Source organism: Chionomys nivalis, chromosome 18, assembly GCF_950005125.1.
Source record: "Chionomys nivalis chromosome 18, mChiNiv1.1, whole genome shotgun sequence".
NCBI lineage: Eukaryota > Metazoa > Chordata > Mammalia > Rodentia > Cricetidae > Chionomys > Chionomys nivalis.
In genome coordinates this window covers 32,222,712-32,240,268 of record NC_080103.1, presented here as the reverse complement: position 1 = coordinate 32,240,268, position 17,557 = coordinate 32,222,712, and the positions used below count along the sequence as shown (strand labels likewise).

Sequence of the window (17,557 nt, the reverse complement as noted above, 5' to 3'; positions counted from 1 at the left end):
AAGCCAAAGGAAAATAAATCAATTTGGCTTGAGAACTATGACTAAGAATAAACTTTGGGAACGCTTACCAGCATAAGAAATAGACGAAAAAAAATAGATCAGAAAATTGAAGCTATTTTTTTAATTGAATGACATTGTCAAAATAATGATGTGTTTACAGTAAATAAATTCCTGACTCCCACACCTGCCCAAGCAGAAACCAGGTCAGACCAGCACTTTTTGTCCCCAGAGAGGGCATGTACTTTGACATTCACTTTAGATGTAGGCTGGGAGAACGAAGGACAGGAGAAATTGCAGAGGCAGAAATGAGAGAGAACAGTGGCCAAGAATGTCCAGAGAAGAATCAGGAACAAATCTATAGCGAATTCTTTGTTAGTCCCAATACCAACATTTCATTTAATGCAAAAACATATGCAAACTATACACATATATGCATGCCCAGATATACTCTCACATGTGGTTCTCCCTCACTTTACTTGTTGTGCATACGTGTGCATACATGTGTGTGTGAACTGATGTGTCCAGGTGTTCATGTGTGTGTGTGTGCATGTGGAGGAGAGGTCAACCTCAGATGGTGTTCCTTAGGGGCTGTCTACCTTGTGCTGATATGTTGGTTTTGAGACAGTCTGTCACTGCCCCTGTACTCACCGACTAGACTAGGCTGTTCATCCTTGAAGTCCCAGGTATCTGCCTATCTGGTTTTTTATTGCTAGGGTTACAAGTCTTCATTTCCAACTTTTTAGTGTGAGTGCTGGCAATGGTTTCTATCTCTTTATAAGCTTATCTCTCTCCCCAGCCTCTCTACTAACACATTTTCAATTTCACAACTCACAAAGAAAATCACTGTAAATTTAAAGACTGCTAACACGCAAGGCTGCCTAGCCCTGCATGGGTTTTAGACGTAGTGAGTGGGCACTCTAGGTACAGTCATGCCAATACCATGTATTCACTGTGATAGTTGATACTGGATCCAAACTGGAGAGCCAAGATGTGTGAAATGCAAGCGAGGCCTTTGGTGATTGGTGGCTCTGTGTATCCCTTCAAATGGTGAAGGAATAACCTAACGCTCCAGCACTAATGGAATAGGAGGTGGTATGCTGAAGCATGCCTTCACTGATGCAACAGAGGGGATGTATTATCTTTTCTTTGGCATTGAGCTGGTCCTGGGAGATGGAGGTTAAATCAGCTACAGTGCTGGAGCAGATACCACAGAAGTTTGAAGGACTTAGGGATGATGAATGTATCCTCCAAGGTGCCAAACTGAGAGGATGATATTGGTCTAAGTTTATTTTCAGCTCATGGGAAGCCTAAAGTGCTCTGGAACCTGATAGGTAAGAAAGTGAGGCGTATGATGTTTAAACCTAAATCCACCAGAAAAGGGTGGGGCTGAACCGTCTGGTAGCATTTACAGTGTTCCGTGAAACTGAACTTAGCGCACACAGTAATTGACATACTGTGGCTGCATTTCACATATTTCTAAGACATAAAACTGAAATAAGTACAAGAAACAAATGGTGCAAATAAATAAGAAGCTATAGTACATTCAGGACTCTTGTAAATTCTACTCCTTGTTTAAAATATCAATCATTCTTCTTCCTCTACTTATTTATTCTCAGTCATAGGAACACATTATCATGAACAGATGAGAAGGGAGAGAGAGAGAGAGAGAGAGAGAGAGAGAGAGAGAGAGAGAGAGAGGGAGAGAGTGTGCAGGAATGAATGTATGCATGGCAGGGATTTCTGGCTTTTAAATGATTTTGTCCTGCTCTTCTGTTATTTTTGTGTTTGTGTTTTTGTGTTTGGCACGTAGGCTGGTCACTCTACATGTGTCCCTTCACAAACACACTCTTCTCTGTTCAGTGACCTCGGAGAGTGACTCCTCATTGCCATTGACTTTCTAGGGTTTGGATCGTGCAAGATGTTGGGAGAAGATACCAAAGTGGGGAGAGATTTCTATGTCCCCCTTTCAAACAGTCTTTCTACTGCCCTCTGACTGAGGCTTGTCCCTCAGTGATTAATTACCCTTTCCACTTTGGTATGGGCTCGGTTCCCTGCTGCCTTCCTTGGCCTTATCTCCCACATGGGTGTTTCCCCACTTCAGGTCAACAGTCTCTTCTCACATGCTCATTGGTTAATTGGCAGTGTCTTTTTTCTTGCTGGGCCCTTGACTAATAATATGTTTTGTGTCTTTATTTTACTTAATCAATCATATTCATCTAAGTTCATATCTATATCATCATTCATAATTTATTTTGAATAATTAAAATTGTTTTATTTCATAAATGTTGATTAAACTCCAATTAATTCTTGTTTCTACCCTAGCTTTTCTGAGTCATTTATTCCTGTGGATGACTCTTAAATTGCACCCAATGGACTTTGAGAATTTCATCTTGTTTAATTGCTTTTCATTGGTTCATATAGTTTATTTACATTTATTTAACTTTGATATCAATCATGCTGTGTATGCTACCTTTCTGCTAGTCACTTACCCTTAGCAGCGCTGTCTGCAGCTTTAGTTATCCCACTGATCAAATACTGTGCCATGTTAATGGAGAAACAAAGTAAACTTTGAGAGATTTTTATCTGGGGCTGAAGAAATCAGATAAAATATCCAAACCCTCCAGACCAATATCTCACATCAGATCAAGTGGCTTGGCCTTAAGGGTCCCAGTGTTCCTTCACTCTCTGGCAGCACCAAAGCTCTAGGGAAAGTTAGCAACAACTTTGGAAGGGAAAGCACTGGTAATCAAGATGCTACACAGTTGTGTCCTTCCCCAACCACTCTGTAATCCAACAATATAACCCCCCAAAGCTCAAGCAAACAGTTGGTTGCCTAGACTTCTAGTGCATAGAGCTGTAAAAGATATGTGGATGTAACTCAAGTCTTATTTCACTGATGAAGGCAACCAAAGAATGAAGTCAGGGTAAAGGGCATATTCAGAAAGAATCGAGCAATAGTAACAACAATTTAAAAAGGGAAAGAAATTCATATGAAACTCTGAAAATAACTGATGAAAGGAAAGAACATGGCATGAAAAATTAAGAACAAAAGTACACATCAGGGAGCAATAGAAAATAGAAGACAGGAAATAGAAGACAATTTTGTGCAACTCTTTCTGCTTTTACCACTCACTCTGCTAAAACAATATGGCAGTAGAAGATACTGGAAAGGAATTAGTGCCTATTAAAAAAATACACAACGCAAGTAAGTACTTGCCAAGAGGAAGAGTGATGTCAGAGAAGTCATAATGCTTATTATGTGAGGGTAATGCTTAATATTTGTATGTACTGATTGACTTAATTCTCATAACATTAATCTACTAATATAGTCATGGAAAACCTAGCTGGGTAACTTCCTATGTTACTGTAGGTTCCATAATAAAAACATCTTAAAGCATGGCCTTAAACACGGATAGTTTCAGAATCCACAAACATAACTGTTGTATCAGATCCACTGTTAAGCTGTGCTAACAAACAGTTCCACAAATATCAAATTCAAATTATCCTCCCTCTCATGAACGAGTGAGAGCCTGGTTATTAAAATAAGTTATAGATGTAGAATGAAAAGAATTTCACTTTGATTCATGCTTTCATGGTCAACATCCAAGTTAGAATATATTCAACATTCTTCACTACGAGTAAACTGATTCTGTCCACAAATGAAATGTCACTTCAATTTCCATTTTTTTCTTTTAGTTATTGCAACTAACTTTGGGGAACGAAACTGGAGAAATGTAATCTTACCCTATGCATAGAAGAGGTAGGAACCCAAGTAAGACACTTGTACACAAAGCTAACAGCACTGTTCTGCTGGAATGTGTCTAGCAGCCTACCTCTTCATGGCTTTTGAGGACATGAAGAATGTACCAGGGAACACAGACTCTAGTACACATAAAATGATGAATAAAAAGAATGTGAGATACAGTATTGATGACAACATTCATTTATTGTAGAAGAGAGATCTAAAGTACAGACAAGGTTTTTTTTTTGTTGTTTTTTTTTTTTGCGGTAAACTTCTAACAGAACGAGTGAATTATTGAAGAAAACTTATGTCTATAAAGGGATATCAGCTCTTAAGGGCTTTATTTAGTGTTCCAAGAAGAACCTTGAGAAGTCTTTTTTTTTATGACACTTGTTTTTAAAAAAGGATACAGAAGGATGAAGACATGGGTAGAGTCAGTCAATCGTGGTTTTCTTCCATAGATTCAGAGGACTGTGCCACTGTCTACAGAGATTTGAGAGGAAATGAATTAAAGACTCTTCTCTCCCAGAAACCTATGACTGTACTTAGAAGTGAAGGAGACTAGAGACATACTGAAGATACAAAGTGTCAAAACTATGCTGTTCCAATATTGGTCTGAAACTCTTTAAAATGAATATAAGAACTGGCAGATGGGAAGGAAGGAGAGCTAACTTCTACACATGACATGGCTGCTTCATAAATAAAAGTATGAAAGTTTCAAATGATGCATTGAAAATATTGTTTTAAAAATGTAATTCTAAAGCCAGATGTGGTTCTTTAATGTACTTGGGGGGCTGCTCCAGGAAGACCTTGAGACTGAAGTCAGTCTCAGCTATAGAGCTAAAATTTGTCTTAAAACAACCCAACTCTTTCAAAATAACTCAGCAGAAAGTTGATATTTTAAAAATAAAAACAGATATGTGTAGAAGGAAAGGACTGGAGAATCTTTTGGCTCAAAATTGCATCAAAAGCAAAGATTGACACAAATTATGATGGTCTAGAAATAGATGTCAAAGAGGAAGCAAAAATTTGATAATACGAATTATTATCTCTTCACATTTATTTAGAGACAACCATAGCTGTTTCCCTGTTAGGAATTAAATATCCAGGTGTGTAGTCTTCCAGCTAGTTAGATGCTACTGGGATTAGAGGACGTTTGTGCTGTGCTCTCCCTCGTACACAACCAGCAACTTGCAAGGCCAAAACTCACCTGTAGAACTCTAATTACTGGTTTGAGAAGTGGCTGTGATCTCTGCATTTGTTCCCTGTTGCAGGAAGAAGCCCATTTGATGATTGCTAAGCAAGACACCTATTTATGTGCACAGAGGAATGTCATTAAGGGGGTCATTTTATTGTTACATTTTCCTTCTTTTTACAACAATAGTATTTGTTTTCCTGAGGTCCACAGGCTATCTAGTTTCAGGGTCTTGGTCACTCAAGCAGAGTCAAGTATGGGTTCTATCTTGTGGAGTGGGCCTTAAGTCACATCAAATATTGTTTTGTTACTTCCCACAGACTTAGTGCACTAGCATATCTCACAAGCAGGACACCATTGTCAATCGAAAGGGTTGTAGCTTGGTTGGTGCTTATGTTTCTCTTTTGGTACCATGCAAAGTAACATTCCTGTTGTGGAATATTATTTTAACCTGTGTTACATTTGTTTATGCTGTGGAACATTTGTTTTAATGATGAAAAATGTGTTGCATTCTTTTATGTTATATTTGTTTAACTCTGTGAAGCTGTGTTATTTTGCCTGTTTAAATCATTTGATTGGTCTAATAAGGAGTTGAACGGCCAACAGCAAGGCAGTAGAAGGGATAGGCAGGACTGGCAGGCAGAGAGAATAAATACAAGGAGAAAAAGAGGGATGGGGAAGCAAGAGAGATTGAGGAGAAGAGAAAGAGGAGGACTCAGGGGGCAGCCATAAAGAGTGAGGTAAGGTATAAAGAAATAGAGAAAGATAAATCTCCAGAGGAAAAATATAGACAGAATAATTTAAGAAAAACTGGCAAGAAACAAGCCAATCTAAGATCGGGCATTCCTAAGTAAGAATAAACCTCCATGTGCGCCTCTCCCCGAGAGTCAAAAGAGCAAAAAATGCTAGAATATAGAAATGAAGGCTCTATGTAGACACTAGGTCAATTTCACCATGTTCAGTGAGTTGTATAGGTGTTGTCTTCAGTAATAGAGCCTTGTTGTCAGCCTTTTTTTTTTCTTCTTCTTCTTTTAAAAACGACCGGTAGTCTTGGCAACAGGCTGGGTTGTTTGGAGATTCCAATGGGACCCTGTTGGCCAATTCAGTTAGAAATAACACCGATCTGGGGACTGGAAGCTTAATTTTGTGACAGATAAGACAGAACTCTGTGTCACTGCCCAATCTTTGGTGATTTCATTTAGATCACCTTCATATATGTATGTATTTTAGGAAGCATTTACTGGAAATTGGACATTGCTTTCCTTGTTTGTTTGTTTTTTGAGACTGACTTCTACTGTGTTGTGGATCCATGGTTGTTCTGAATCTCACTTTGTAGACCAGGCTGGCCTCAAACTCACAGAGATTCCCCTGCCTCTGCCCTAAATGGGATGTTTTCATCAGGCTCAGAGAACTTGTGAAAAAGGAGACAGAAATAGGGCAAGAGCCCCAGAGGGGATGCAGGACACCAAGAAAACAAGATCCTCTAAATCAACATGAGCAAAACTCATATGAATTCACACAGACAGTGTGCCCAGGTCTACACAGGTCAGCACCAGGTTCTTTACATGTAGATTATCGCATCCAGTTTAGTGTTTTTACAGGATTCCTTCACTGCCCTGAGAAATTCATCAATAATCTACAAGTACAGATTAAGTACAATATTCAAAGGGTAAAAATTAGCAATTTCATTCAAATTCAAGATATATCAATAATCCTGGCTTATTTAGCAAATAAGATACTTGATCTCAATAATCAAGAGCAAATAGAAAAGCAAATAAGCTTTAAAAAAAATCAAACCAAGTAATGACAAAAGAGAACATGAGATACCAGAGGATAACATGTCTCAAGAACACCTATTAAAATTGAAGTGATGGCTCAGTGGACCTGTGTTTAGTTCCTGGCACTATTCATGGGCAACCTCTTACTCCTTATAACTCGAGCTCCACTGGATTCTATACCCTCCTCTGATCTCCGTAGACACTGCACTTACCCATCTACTCAACTACATCCATCATATACATAATAACAAGTAAAATCTTTAGAATTGAATAGCAGCCATACTATCAAAAGAAATAAGTTGGAAAATTGTATCCACATACATGTATAGATAAAACAACCACAGACTGTCCTAGATATTTACTTTGGAATCATGATTTACTAAGAGGGTATAGCTTTTCAAACTTATATTCCTTAGATGGCACCAAGAAGACCTCTTCTTCTGAAGTCAATAAATGTAGGGCACATTAAGACCGAAATTCTAGGTTAGCATTCAGTAAGTCAAAGCTCTCTCTTTTTGTTAGGCAATAGACTATGGTACTTTGTTTTGATTTGTTTTCTTTAGTTGTGTTTGGTTCCATTCTAGGTCTCATGGTATCCTACCTCTGTGTCCTGACCCTCAGGGGTGAGCTCCTTCTCAGGGTCTGGGTCTTCAGCTGGGCCAGTCATTAATTGATCGCAATTTCTCACCATCATTTTTCTTATAGGCAGGACAAATTGTAGGTCAATGGTTTTGTCGCTGGGTTGGTATCTGAAGAGAAACAAAAGAAGAGTAGATTAGGGGGAGGGTTGAGGGAGAGAAACAGGGAAGAGAGGAGGAAGGGGAAACTTTAGTCACTATGTAAAAACAAACAAAAACAAAAGAAACAAAAGATTTTTTAAACAGGCCATTAGCATCTTTCTCTTTTTTATATCAGAAACTGAAAACGTTCTGATGGTGAAGTCCACCATCAAATAAAGGGGTCTGTTTTCTCTTTGATGAATTGCTCTTTAGGAAAAGCCCAGTTTCCTTGTTACACAGAGAATGAGAACATGAAGAACCTGGTGTGGAGTATAGTGAGTGGGTGCAATTGTCAAGGAGTGGGTGAAGCCCAGAGGAGAAGAGGAAAGACAGCAGGGGAAGCAAATGGGGGCTACATTCTTGGCATGATGTGTTTAGATGCAAACAGTTCAATGCTCTGAGAAACTTTTATGGTGTGAGGGTGCGTGCATGCATGCACGTGTGAGTGCATGCACCAGCACAGGCAGATATGAGTCAATACTGTGAGAGGTATCTGGCACAAAACTCAACAAAACCTACTGTAAGAGTAGGTCTTTGAAAACTTCATAATAGGAAGAAAATTCTCCTCTATACTAAAGGTACTATTTCCCCGTTCCTATTCTATTACACAAATGAGAGACGATGGTGTGAAATCCTTGGGGGGAGCATTTTCATTTTTAAGTTCAGAAGTTTTCAACAGAATGATCGTTTGAACTATGTCAACCCCGCTTAGAAGTCTCCTCCATGTCTAATGTGACTATTCTTTAAGCTTGAGGTACTGTATGGGTAGAAGCAATGCATGTCAAGCAATAGGCAAATAGCAATTCATGATACTAGATTATTAGGAAAACTTTAAGAGCAAGTATTGCCTTTTAGGAGACTAGAAAAATTGAATACAGGATAAAGGTATTCAAACAAGACAGGCTCTAGTAGTAATACCATCTTCTTGAAAATTCAATTTTCTGAATTTTTGGATCTTAGGTGCCTCTCCACTTTGTCTGTTCAACACTTTCCTTCCATCTAGTGTCTGGATTGTGTCTTGTCTAAGTTACAACCTAACGGAAAGAATGTTGCATACATCCACCAGAATTAGAATAAGAGGTCAAAAGTTGTGAGATTGCTTTACAAAACTCATGTAATGAGAAAATTTATATATCAAGTCTTGGTAACCTAACTGACCTAGCTACAACGAAGAAAGTATAAGGAAAGCATTGGAAATTGCTTCCCCTTAAGCAATCATCTCCCCTTATCTCTATACATTTGAAGCCCGTGAACTGCACACGATGCTGTTGAGTATCAGCGTTCCCCTTTGACTATTTGATCTTTCACCACCATGAACTGATATGTATCATCTTCTGGTCTCAATTACACTGATGTCAGTCCCCTCTGCCAATTGTTTCAGAATATTTCGTCTTTTTAAATTTGCTTGTTGTTCCAAATGCAATATTTGAGAGTATTTATTGAATGGTTGTTGAATAAATAAGTTAGTGTTTAATTAACATATATTTTCTATTTATTGATTTCTGTATAGAGAACAAAAATAGAAATTTACATGTGGTGTTACATGTGCATCTGTTTAGGAGCAGTTACTTGCCGACTACTTACAATTTAATGCTTTTAGCATATTTATAGACTCGTGAAACCTTTACCCCCTTTGAAGTTTATAATATTTTCATAACCCTCTAAAGAAAACTAATACTTTCCTCTCCTGAAGACATTTCTTCCTTTTTTTTCTTTACCCCAGTCAACCAAAAATCCACTTCTGTATGTGTCATTTTGCCTCTTTGAGACACTTTCATATAAACAAAACTATATAAGCATACCATCATTTTCAAGCGAGCTCCTTTTTCTTAGTATGATATTTTCTGGGTTCATCCACGTATTAGGATACTATTCATTTTCATCCACAGCTATTTATTAATCTATCAGAAGATAAACTTTGTGTTGGATCCAATGTGTGAGTTATTAATAACAAACCATGGTAAGTATTCATTTCTCCTAGGCTTGGAAATGCTAGGTTATACGAGCCCTCCATATTTCAATATTTGAGGTGCTGTCAAAAATGGCTTCTAAAACAGCTGCAATCTTTTTACACCAGCAACATCTGCAGAACCTAGTTTCTCTGCCTCCTCATCAACATTTCCCCTTACTTGTTTTTGTAATGTCAGCTATCCCAAAAGATAACAAGTGTGAGCTTCAGTTCCTCAAATGACAAAGGATTAAATTGAGGTTGAGGAAATGCTTTTTAATTATATTATCTACTTTTAATGATTTTGGAGATTCTAGGCAGGTGCTTTACTGCTGAGCCCAAATTACCTTTTGTAATTGTCAAGTGAAAGAAAAAAATTTATAGTTTTCTAAAAATGATATAGATTTAGGTATATATCCTAAATATTGTATAGATATATAACATTATAGATATTGTGCATACCACATATAAGTTTTATATATAATATTCTAGATATCATATAGATATATAATATGCACATAATATATATGGTAGACGAAATCACAATCACAATTATTTATACTTTCTTGGAAATTTCAAATACACTCAGGAAAAATTAAGTGTCTGCATATAAAATAAATAAACAGGAATTAATAGTCCTAATATATATAAATGAGAGCCAGATAAATATGCTATTTATAACAGCAATGGGAAAATATAAATTAATTATAAAATCCATGCATATATTTAGCCATAAAATTATGTTTTATCAATAAAGTCTAAAATCACAGTAAGTGGTACAAGAGAGAAAATATTATCTTTTTCAGATATGCAAATTCAAAAACATGCTGATATTAATTCTATTTAAAATGATTAGCAGGTTTCTTGTTCCCAAGTAAGTACCTTCAAATTAGTGAAAATAAGATGAAATATGAAACCAAATTTGGGCCAAAAATATGAACATGTCCTCCAAAGACCAGGAAAGCAGGTTCCAAAAGATTCCAAGATGTTCAAGCTTGCTCACATGAGAGAAATGAAAACTAAAGTTAAAACACAAGTTTTGTCACTTTGGCAAAGAGCCAGAATTTATGTTAGCCACAGAGTGGAAAACAGGCAGATCTAAATATAGGAGGGAGTGAAAACTTCCTCAAGATGGTTGAAGGACGCACTGGGAATACTTATCAAAGTTTAAAGTGCATGTATCCACACCCTTTCATCCTGCAACTTCGCACTCAGCTTCATATATTGTCAAATAAATTCGTTTCTATATTAATTTAACCCTTCCTTTGCTATGAATTTTTTTTTTCTAGTAAACCATTCAAAAGTTGATTTTATACAAGGAGGGCCACTTGTACTTATACAAAACTAGTTACGTGAAAGACTTCCCCTTAGCCTGTAATTTGTTAACTACCAAGCACTAGATTCAGCCAATATATTATAGTGGAAATTAATGAACGCTGTTCATTTAGGACTACGGAGAGAAGGACATCTTCATCTGCCAGTGTGAGGTACACGCTGAGATAGGCGTATTGAAGAGAAAAGCAATAGCATCCAAATGTAAGAGCTACTACAGTTGAAACACAGAATAACTGTGGCAAGCATCTTGCCCCCTGTGTTCAAAGGAAAGAGCTGACTTGTTACACAGTTCTGTAGGTGTTCTATCATTTACTAATTAGTGTGGAAAGTTCTTCTGTTGATTATCTGCCTTCTTACAGAAGCAGTCTGTGCTAGGAGAAGACACAACCCAGTTATAAGACAGCAGATCGGACATCATCTCCATCCAAGTACCGCACCACGGTGGAAGAGCTCTGTGATCTTTGACAATGTGGCGGTTTCCCATGATCAGCACAAGGCAAAATAAATGCTTCGAACTCACGAGAATTCAATGATTTCATGCATACAAGTGCCCAAACCAAGTTAACATTTAATACATGTTTATTTGCTCTTATCTTCTTCAAAAATAAAGCTGAGCAGATGGACAGAGTAGTAGATGTGAGGACAGTTTGCTGTGAATCTCTGCAATGGAGGAAAATGTCACGACATGAGTCTGTAAGAGAGCACATTTCCCCTTAAAAGGGGAAGACTCACAAAGTGAATTCTGAGGCACATCTAATGTTTTATATATGTGTGTGTATGCATATATATGTCTATGTATATATATACATATACATACAGATACATATGTATATACCCATTTCTCTGTGCATTTGTATAAACAATTAATATATGTACATATCACCACATATTCATATGTGTAGGATATATATGTGTATACACATGCACATACATTCATATATCCTATACCTGTGTGCATGTGTTTACGTGAACAACAAATTATTGCCTCTTTAGAAGAAGATGTTGGAAGTATCTGCTTTCATGCCTAGAAGCACTAGCATTCACTGAGACCCTACTGTCTGTGTGAAATAGTTGTTGTAGTCAGTTTCCTGTGTGTGACGATGCCAGAGTTGTTCAGAAAATATTAAAGAAGAGCAGGAAAAAAAGTAGAATTGGTGCTATCTTAATGAAGCTTATTGGTAGTTAATCCTTTGTTTCCATCTTTATAATGACCTTGTTCTTTCTGTGTTGATAGCACACCATTGTGTGTAAGTAACAAATCTCCTCATTTTTCTTTGCCTCTTTCTCCTGTTTTTACTGAGACAGTTCAGAATCAGGTCTTAGTTGCACTCAACCAATCTGACGCTGAGCATCAGGTTAGAATTTATTGGCCCAACCTTTTGGTGATTTGTTTTGCTTTTGAGAGGTTCTGGTCGATGGCAGCTTCATATTGCATATAAAATATAGCTATGTAAAAGGTATATATCTAAGTTTAGAGAAACAAGATATTTCTAGACGAGGACAAAACTATTTAATTCAATCTTTTTTAGGCTTTTGTTTACTGATTTATCTTCCCCACTCCTATCTTTTCTGCTTTCTGCTCCCCCCTCTCTTGCTTTTCTGATCCTTTCTCTTTCCCAGCCAGGCTCCCCTCCTTTTGGTATATTTTTGCAATTGTTTTCTAAGTTGGAATAGGCCTCTCTCCCGCTACAGCTGCGACTCTGTCCCCTGCTGCACTAAATTGACACTTGTGCAAGCAATGGCTCTCGTCACTCACTCCGAAGCTGCTGCTTCCAGAAGTGTCGATTTAGTGCAGCAGGAGATGAGGCGCCAGCTGCAGAAGTAGGCCACGGGAAAACTCAACAAAGAGTTCTGCCTTCCCTTGTTGTCCGTGATGTTCGGTGGGAGGACGGGAGGATGTACCTGCCAGGGTCTGAGATTAAAATGTGGAGCAACAATAAGAGAGGGTCAGGGAGAGCATTAAATTAAAATAATCCCTTCTTCATAAATCTGAGGTCTGCAGAGGAGGGATGGAAATTCTGAATTGGGGTTAATTTCCTTTGACTTGGTCTCTAAAGCACTGTCAGTGCTGAAAAAAAAAACTCATTTTTTTTTCCTTGGGGGACATGTACTTATAGGTTATGGTGGCTTAAACCTTTCCCAGACTATGCACACATCCTGCTGAACTGGGCTAGAACTTGAAGTCTGCAATGTGGAAGGCTTGGCAAGTCTTGCCTTTCATGTCCTGTTGACATAACCGCATATCCTGCTTAATTAAAAGTCCTTCGTGAGAGCTAACACCACAGGCTTTTGACTGACAGGGACAGCTTTCCACACCTGTAGTATAAGCGTGTCTGTTAAGGAGACACACACTAAAAACAGAGATTGAGGTTCGATATTTGAAGTGCGCTGTTTCTATTCCCCTTCGTTAGTTCAGATAATTTTCCGTGTGACTATGAGCATAGACTGTGCTCTGCAAGGCCCACTGGTAGGCTCCAACAACCGAACTGCAATATTCTGTGTGCAACACAGTTTTATTGTCTACTTTGGGTCTTTTCAAATAACCATTTTCAATAAGGCCAGATTCAAAAGTAACACTGTAGAAGCCAAAAGGAAAGGGGGAGGGGTCACATGTTACTTATGCCGGAGTCTGACCATTGTATTCATTATCCACTCTTGGAGATGAACTGCTAAGGTAATTTGCCTTTCATATGCAATGGAGAATGGAAGTTCTTTTGTGCCAAAGAGTTCTGATACAGTTCCCTTAGAAAAACTAGTATCTAGGTCACTTGGCTTTCTTAAACTTTAAATAAATGATATCTTTGATAATGTAGTATTGTGACTGGAAGACATAAATTAAAGGAGAAAGGCTTTGGCTAAGACAATCAGGGATGGAGAAATTTGAATGTCAATATATTTTTACTTCTTATGTAAAACGCAAGAGATATGATTCCATCAAGGTGCTTCATGCTTCTGCTTGTTAACTATATTTGAAAGTATATTTAAGTACACTTGTATTGTCTATCTAAATATGTTTAAATAGACATGTCAAGTGTTTGATGTTCACTGAGAAACGCTCTTTGATATGTATTAATATGAAATATGAAAGGAGAGTCATGACAAACTTGTCCATCAATTTGGGAAAGTTTCAATGCCTGATCACTGAAGGTTAGGAATCATTAAGAGCTGCTTCTTAGAGCAGGTAGATTACAGAACGTGCTTTGGCACATGAAAGCACAGAATGGTGAACTCTGGAGACAGCACAAACATAGGCAGTGGTTGAGTTCGAGACCAGCCTGGTCTACAAGAGCTAGTTCCAGGACAGGCTCCAAAACCACAGAGAAACCCTGTCTCGAAAAACCAAAAAAAAAAAAAAAAAAAAAAAAAAAAAAAAAAAAAAAAAACATAGGCAGTGGAAACTCTCAAAAACAAACGTAACTTGATGGGCAAGGGGTCTGACAGAGTACTGATGGAGCCAAGGGGAACTTACACAGACTAATTACTTAAATAAAGCAAGGCTAACCAGTTAGCATACTATTTTATGTGTGCATAAAAGCAGAGGAAAATAATCTAGGAATATTAGCTATTCTCTTCTACCTACTCAGTACTACTTCGTTGGTGGCCACAGCCCTGGTTCTTTTCCTTTTATTCTAAATTGATACCATTTAGCTTGGCTTTCAGGACAGGCCCCAGGAGACATATCAACTTTTGAACCTGATATTCAATTTCGAATGTAGATTTTACACAGAATTTCTTTCAGGAAAGAAATTACTTCCTTTGGCTGCTCAGAGTAGTCTATGATCCCCAAGTTTAATAATTATATCTAATGAGTGTTTCCTGTATCCTGCTGAGACAGCAATGTAGTAAATCCTCTCCATCCTCATCTCCACTGAGAATGGAAGTTTGTAGGACTTTTTTTCTCCCCTCCTTCCCTCCTTTTCCCTCTCCTCCTCTTCTCCTATTTTCCTCCTTCCCTTCCTTCCTTTTTTCCTTCCTTCTCCCTCTCTTTTTCTTGGTCCTTCTTAATTTTCTCTCACCTAAATTATTATTGTCACTGTTATTTTCTGCAGTACTGAGGATTTAACTAGAGCCTTTTGCATAATAAACAAGCTCCTCATCCCTGAACTGTATTCCTGGTCCTCATTGTTGCTATTAACATCACACCGAATTTTCACCTTTTCTCAATGTTCTTAGTTTTTAAAATACGTTGTGCAAACAATCATCAAGAAAAGTTTTTCCTTAGCTCCTCCCCTTCTCCATTCTTTTGACTTTTTCTCAACACTTCATTCCTCCTTCCCTTCCTTACTGCTTTCCTTCCTCCATCTTTCTTCCCTTCCTCTATCATCCCTTTCTCTTTTCTTCTCACTCTTTGTAATTTACAAACAACAGGCCACGCATCCCAAAGAAGGAACTAGCAATACCCCACACCTTCAACATCCAAAGTTCATAACAGTTAATATTCTGGGGAAATATCTGTCAGGTGCTTTTCTTGATCAGTCTCTACATTTGACACCGGGTCTCTCAGTGAACCCAGACCTCCTCTGTTTGGCGAGGCTGGACTACAAGCTCAAGGGATCCAAACTCTGGCCCTCATGTTCACACGTTGTAACTGAGCCAACTCCCAATCTCTCCTTTATTTCCTTTAGTAAAACATAACCTCACATGTCTTTTGCTCACTTACTGCATTTTGTAGAGTGCTGGTTGCTATCATCTTTACTTGCAGCATTGCTTCCTTTTATACTATCCTTTTGATAATCTCCTCATTAGCATATACATTGTTAGCAGAGTACATTTATATTTCCAAATGTATGAATATTTGGATTTTGTGTTATTGATTCATTATAGAGTCTCTATGTGTAGATACTGTTGTTGTATATTTTAAGGCTTTGTAATCACATTGTCAAAAGAATAATTATATAATTATCTAGACAAATTCAATAATTAATTATGAGACGTAAAGCAGATGGAACTAAAAACTATATCACATGAGACCTGGATTTGAGTAATCACAGTGATGATAATGGGGAAGGTGAAAATGAATATTTATTAACTTGGTAAAAAGGAAAGGGGGATACAAATCTGATCTTTATTCCCCAAATGGCAGCTGGTAGAGAATGCTTGAGAAATAATGGTGAATTAGGACTAAAATACAAAGAATCTTAAGTATATGTAAGGTTAAACATTAACATGCATTTATCAGATATGACTGCAAATTATTGCACTGGGTTTTCATTAAAGAGTAGAGTTTACACTCCAGATAGCTTTTATCCATACTGTGGTGCTGGAGTCTCTTCTGAGTGTTTTAGAGTCCTGTTCCTTTGAGTTCTCTAATGCCTCGAATGGTGTTTAAATATGATACAGTCTCATCCTTCTTTAGCGTGGCTACACGCCAGTGTTACACAACCATTTCACTAATGCTCAGTAAAGTTTTGGGATGTTTTTGAAATCTGTCTCCAAAACTTAAAAGCTTTCGAAAACACTTCAGTAGCAAAACAACTTTATTTTTTGAGAGTGGATTAGTTGGGGGTAATGATCAGAAGCTGATTCCTGCCTATTGAATCCTGCCCTTTGTGATAGCACAAAGGGGTCAAATAGCAGCTATCAATTAACAAGCAGATAAGGTGAGTTTTAAGGTCTGATTTTACTTTGTGGCTACTGAGAATGATGAGGAAGATGATGTGGACATTTAAATAATATTGGACTATGTATCTAATTAAGCCAAACCATATTAGGGAAAAATAGCTAACTATCCCTTTTCAGTCAACTTTGTGATTTTTCCAGACACTTTCCATACACCAGGGAATTGAGTAAAATTGTCAACTGTTATCAATCTAATCTTAACATAAGAACTTGCAGTGTAAAATTTCCTGTTGTTAGGCATCTGTCAAATGATAACCCAAAGTTTTAGGTTTGTAAGAAAACATTTGGATAATTTACACTGCTACGAGTCCTTTTGCTTGACTTTATACATAAAATCAAATGTTCTAGGAAACTCATTTTTCTCCACCTGGTTAGCCATTGGGTTGTCACTTTAGATACATAAGTGGAGATAAAGATAAAAAAAAAAAAAGACAGTGAAAAATCATCTAGAATGCCCAGAACTACAAACAAAGCTTCATATACACAAAGGTCACCAGGTGATATTAGATGTAAAAATACCTTGCTCAGCAAAATAATAGTCAAGTCAGAAGATCCAGTATAGATCCATAATAGATATAGGCTGACTTGGGAATCTCTGGTTACAATCATTAACATAATCTTCCTGCATCCTGAGACTGATTGTCATCATCGGTTAGCAGTAGGGTTACCCTTTGTCTACAGATTGGACAACTGATTGCACCAAGCCATGACCATAGCACCAGTATGCAATCATGCAGGAATCACCAGAAAGATGACCACTGGTCATTTAAAAGAGGAAGGAGGCCTGATGTAAGCAAACTTCACATTTCAGCACAGCAATTTTGTGGAGCAAGGGCAGGAGCATTCTGCTCTGCTACAGGAAATTCTTTTGGAAGTAGCCTAAATAAGCTCTTGGTTTTCTGGCTGAATTCTCTGCTATATATTTCAGAAATGGATATATAGGAGGATTGAATTCAAAATGAAAGTCACCTCAGCAGTCAAAAGGGCTTGATCATTTACTTCTCCTGTAATTGAGACATTCAGCTGCAAACCTTGATCTTCACTGTGATGTTTTGTGTAACCGGTCTTTTCTGGAGGCTTTTGAGGTAGTTCGGTTGGTCAAATGCTTGCCTACCATACACGAAGTTCTAGATTTGATAGCCACATTTTCTAAATGTGGTG

At 37.7% G+C, this 17,557-nt stretch overlaps 1 pseudogene; it reads right to left on the bottom strand.

Annotated features, from left to right (window-relative positions):
- Positions 1-6,498: 6,498 nt before the first annotated feature.
- On the bottom strand, positions 6,499-17,314 carry LOC130889352 (E3 ubiquitin-protein ligase RNF170-like; annotated as a pseudogene).
- Between the last annotated feature and the right edge of the window lie 243 nt (positions 17,315-17,557).